Genomic DNA, 6,057 nt, shown 5'->3' on the forward strand with positions numbered 1-6,057 from the left:
TCTTCGGCTTAGTGGGTAGTCTATACACATGATCATAAATGGCATGATTCTGGAATATTTCGAATTGCCTTTTCAATAACTGAACATTTGATGCGACGGTCAAAGATGCTAGTTTGAATTTGTATGTTTGTTTTTAATGAATAATAACTATTTTACAAATTACATGTGGGCCAAATATTGAGGACATTTTTTTTACTATGTACCCAAATCTTGGCCCATCAGTAAAGTGACGTCAAAATCACCGATAAAGTGACGCCAACAACATTGCTTGCGTAAGAACCAGAAAGAACGAACAGAAAAATAGATTTTGTGTGCGGTGACTGTAAAAATATAACACAATAATCGGGTTGCATTGTTTTCGTTACTAAAAAAGAAAGAACTTTAGTTTAAGTGATTTATTTATAGTTTTTTGAAAATGTAATTTAAAAGTATGATTGGTGAACAAACAGAGATAATACCTCAGCAGAAATATTGAAAAAATGAGATAATAAGTTGTTCTAGTGCATGGAAAGCAATAGGCCAACGTTGTATCCACTAATAGGCCAATTTTTGTACCATAGATCAACGTTGCATACCATCACATCGAATCTTTTCAACTTAGTAAAGTAAATTCTTGAATATTTACGTTAGTTTACTTCCAATTGGTGAAACATGCATTGCCTAGAGTGCGTAATAGGGTCAACATATTATTTCTAGTGCTATTAAATCATGAGTTATGGTCAAAATTGTCAAGGCGGTTTGCAAATTAGGCCAAGGAATGATCCATATACCCTAGTTGCCACTGCCCGTTTAGGCCACCAGCGATGGTGGCAATATTCTTGCCACTGCCCGTTTAGGGTACTTTTCTTCTTTTGACTTCGACAAAAAGCCGGAAAAGAGATCTTAGAGTGGATTAGGGCTTAACCCATAATTTAAACTGTGTAGTTCAGCTCATATCAACCCATAATTTGATTAGTTCTTAAAATATTTACCAAATCTATAGTTTTACAATAAGTTTGAGCTAATTTTCTTCACGCGGTCAAATTTAGCCATTTTTGAGACTACAAATGGCTCCCAAATTATTGTTTAAGCTTTGTTTAGTACCAAAAAAATACCAGGCGTTGTTAGTAATCCTAATTTTGCGTAAACCAAAAAAGAAGTTCGGAATAAATTGTTATAAAACAGAAAAAAATAAGAACAGTAGGTGGCAATATAGTTGCCACTGCCTTATAAAGGGTTAAAGCGCTTCTGGTTTGGGGATTTGTCATTATAATGAATTGTACTGTATAGTAGCAGCTGATTTGTTAGTGGGGACTCCTATTCGATGTGTTCAAGTTTTCACATCTTCCGGGAAATCTCCCGGAGTTGGAATAGGGTGGAGTAAAGGCAGCCTCAGTGACAAGCAATGGATTTCTGGAAACCGAGTTTGGTAGTTGTATGCTGCTTGTTTTGCACTCGTGTTAGCTTATGATTTATATTTGACTAGCTTTCCTTTTATTCAGCGTTGACTGCTTTTACTCGATGGTTACACAACAGAAAGCAAAAGACTGAAGCTTATAGCGCTGAAAATGTTAGTTGGGTTTGTGATTCGGCCTTTCGTAGTAGTCCCTATAAGACTCCACCTTTTTCCGCAAGTAATTTTGACAACAGTTCCAGTATGGCGAGTAACGCAGCAAAAATAAATGACAGTGGAATAAATTACATTGAATGTGTGGGATTCAGTATATTAACCGTTCGGGAAACCTCACCGGAACGAACCCGGATAGCCGGACACTAAACGACCTCCAAGCGGATCCCACACATTGCTCCTTCTTTCCTGGCCTGCTGTCTTCACTCGACTGTCAACAACACGCTTAATGTAAACTACTCAACTGTCATCAGTTAGCATGTGTTATCACGTATAACATTCCAAATATCTTATATGGATTATTACAGGGCACCACATCTCGTTTTTTCTCCAAAATCGTAACTTTACGTTTTTAATCCATTTCCAGCAGCCGATTTTCCAATCGGCGATATACTTCAACTACCATTTTTATTCAAAAACAGGTAATTTTAAAACGACTACATCACTTTAACGAATTTTGCCCATTGTAGTGATCTCCTGCTTGACTGGAACTTAGAGTTTTTATATCCTTCAAAAGAAGAATAATAAAGATGTTGACAAGTCCGAGGCTTGTGCAGTCTCTGCTGTGTAGTCCAATGACCACCCGTATTTATACTACCTTAGGTAGACATAATGAATCATACCTAGACATTTAGGTACTGCCATGAATAGTATTCCATGTAGGTAGATATCCAATGCACACAACCATTAGGTAGACACTACAGTCCTTTCCCCTTTAGAAAACTTCAAAAAATAACATTCATCACCAAAATAATGATATTACAAATAAACTGACGAGTCCGTCACAAAGAACATATCTATTCGCTACAAAAACAAAAAGACGATTTCGCTATCCCAACTTTGGCAACTTTACCAAAAAAGTACAAATAACACAAATCCATTCACCAAAACATACCATATGACAATTCCGCCACAAAAGAACAATTTCGTTCACCACAAAAAATAACATTTCGCTATTACCAAAACAAAAAGACAATTTCGTCAAAGCAACATCGGCCAAAAAAGAACATTCTGTTCACAACATAATGGCAATTCTACCATAAAAGAACAATTCCGTTCTCCACAAAAATAACAATTTGTTATTACAACAACCTGAAAACCAAAAGGAAATAATTTCGGAATAACTCAAAAGAAATTACACGTTCCTTGATCCTCGTCGCCACTTTTATATCCTTCAAAAGAAGAATAATAAAGATGTTGACAAGTCCGAGGCTTGTGCAGTCTCTGCTGTGTAGTCCAATGACCACCCGTATTTATACTACCTTAGGTAGACATAATGAATCATACCTAGACATTTAGGTACTGCCATGAATAGTATTCCATGTAGGTAGATATCCAATGCACACAACCATTAGGTAGACACTACAAGAGTGACTGGAACTATTTCAACGACAGCAAAATCTACGGTTCCATACTTAAGTTTAAACCCGAGTTTAAACCTTTTTATTATATGCAACTTTTCATTCAATTTCTTTACTAGGCTTCACTTTCTTTTTTTTTTAAAGAATTTGTGTTATTTTCCTTCAACTTTTCTTCCTTGTATCTTCAACGTTTATCCATGTAACTTCTTCTCTCCTTTTTTTTAATCCTCACTGGGATCAAGCCTGCTCCTCAGCTTAGTATTATATGAGCCCTTCCAAAGTTTTCAACTGAGAGTTTCCTCTGATAATGAGCCTTTTGAATTTGTATATTGTGAGGTATGCACAATGATAAACTATGCCGCAGTCTCCGGATTGGCGATCCATAGCCTTAAACCACTAGGCTAACTGGAGACCCCGCCGTTTCGGCTATATAGGATGAGGATCAATTGATTTGTTAGCGGTCAACGGAAATTGGTTTTCTAATCGATTTAGCATTATTGAGTATTTATTTCATCTATACAAATGCCACTGTTTCTCAGTGTTTTAATTATCGGTGACCTCAAACTGCGTTGCATGTGTTTTTCTTTTTTCAAAAACACGGACACGTTCAATTCTTCCAGTGAGCTTTTCACTCTTTGAAGGAAGCACGACACTAGATAACGGACTAGCATGTAACGCCCAGTGGCACAGCCGAAACTTTTCCTGTCAGCTGCGTTGGGAATCGAACTCGCGCTCCTTAGAACGATGTGACTAAATGCTTGGTGGCATTAGCCGCACGGCCACGAATGTGTTACGTTGATTAGCATGATAGTATTTTTTTTATACCGTGTCGAATCTTATTGTTCTCCTTTTACAATCTTTAACTTACTTCACAGGGCCGGTGTGAAACATTTCCGTCCTGAGCGATTTCTCGCCAACCAGCCTATAGCCAGGTCATATTTTCATCGACTTCCTCTATTGCTTTTGTTGAAGTTGCGTCGTCCTGACCCTCTGCCTCTGCTGCGATATCCTGCTAGGTTGCAGTTTAACCACAGACTAACTTCTCTAACGCTTGCTTGCCGATTTCTTTCTTTCTTTCTAGATCTACTTTCCCTCTCGAAACATGCCGCTTGTTCAACTTGATGTTATTACGTTCATTTTCGTAGTCAATCTTTGGCAAGTACAAGTGCAAATATACATTATGGCCAACACACTTTTTCTCGACCGGATAGAGAATTTAGTTCTGTTCCTTGCGATCAGTCATGCACAGCCTTACCAATAAGGCTGAATATACAGCAGTTATACATACATATTTCAACGTATGTCTGAATGGCCTTCTACAATGACGACATCTATTCGGAATGTCATCATCTCTTGGTATCAAACCTAATAAGATTTCTTACCAACGATGGTTATCATCAATTAGGCTCTTTCCACCTGCATGAATATTGCACCCACATCAGATACAATAATGTCCAAAACTTTAAGCAACACCACAGTTTCCACAATCTGCCGATTTTAATGCTGAATTTGCAATCCATCGGCTTACTCACAAATCTACCTGAAGATCCCTACTTAAATATTTCAACTATGCTGGTTGTTGCCACCGTGACTGCAACGCAGCCCTTTTCCATGGAATACGCTCTCCAGGAGCAGTGATGTACCAGTGATGTAGAGGTACTAAGCATCAGCCACAATCAGGGCCACAATATATTCCGCCCTCCGGGGCAATGCTATAGCCATTCTTTTCCAAACGCTCTCCGGGAGCAACGCCGTGCAATGCACCAAACTTTATTCCGCCCTCCGGGGGCAACGATGTGCTACGCACCAGCCGTTTCTGAATCCGCCCTCCGAGGGCAACGTATTTGCTTTTTTTTTTTCAAACCGCTCTGCTCTTGGCTCTGCTGCACTTTCTAACTGCAACCACCAATTCACCAGGATCCTGCAGAACAGGACTTGTTGCGACCTGCTTTCCACCGCGATTCAGCTGATTCTCTATATCGACCAATACTCAACCCTCTTACCATTTCACGGTCCCAATCCTTGTCGCCACTGTGGGATTCAGTATATTAACCGTTCGGGAAACCTCACCGGAACGAACCCGGATAGCCGGACACTAAACGACCTCCAAGCGGATCCCGCACATTGCTCCTTCTTTCCTGGCCTGCTGTCTTCACTCGACTGTCAACAACACGCTTAATGTAAACTACTCAACTGTCATCAGTTAGCATGTGTTATCACGTATAACATTCCAAATATCTTATATGGATTATTACAGGGCACCACAGAATGAAATATTTATTTAATAAACATGTTGTTCTCATTTCATCAAAATGATGTGGACATGGCCTTACCACAGACAAACAGACGTAACACTTGCGAAATTTCCATCGACCACGCTTTTAACGATCATTTTTAATGATCATAGTTGTGGCTTTCACAACCAGAGGCGCGCGCATCATTTTTCTATGCGTTTGACGTTTCACACTAGCGCCTTCTGTTGACGATATTGCACAACACAGTGCTTCGTGCAACTTTTCCACCAGGTGATGGTAGTGTGAACTGGGCGATGGATTTCCATGAAAATCGTTCAAGGTGTTACGTCTGTTTGTCTGTGGTTTTCCCATGGGAAATGTGTTAAACTACTGTTACGCACACGCAAACGTATGCATTGTGTGGGGCACTTTACACCCCTTCTGGGCCCCTCTATTGGCTTATTAAGCGATATTGAGGCAATTGCATATTCTGAATCTGCATGCCAAACTGAGCAGGAATCCAAATTTTCATGAATTTTGGTTCCCGGAAACCTAATCAAAAATCAGTTTCAAATTTGTATGGGAGCGATTTGTTGAATCACCCCTCGTCGCATTTTGTACTGGGCGGAGCTGTCAAGCAGGTTTTTGAATAGGATCTTTTCTAGCATCCAGAAGGTGGCCAAAGCCGGAAGTATACGATGGGCGGGGCATGTTGCAAGAATACCGAATAACAGCTCTGCAAAGATTGTGTTCGCAAGAAATCCGGATGGTACAAGACGATGTAGAGCACAGCGGACAACGCGGGCTGATTATCTATAGATCGAGTGTGATTTGGCAAGTACATATAGGACGTTCC

This window comes from Aedes albopictus, chromosome 1, assembly GCF_035046485.1.
Source record: "Aedes albopictus strain Foshan chromosome 1, AalbF5, whole genome shotgun sequence".
NCBI lineage: Eukaryota > Metazoa > Arthropoda > Insecta > Diptera > Culicidae > Aedes > Aedes albopictus.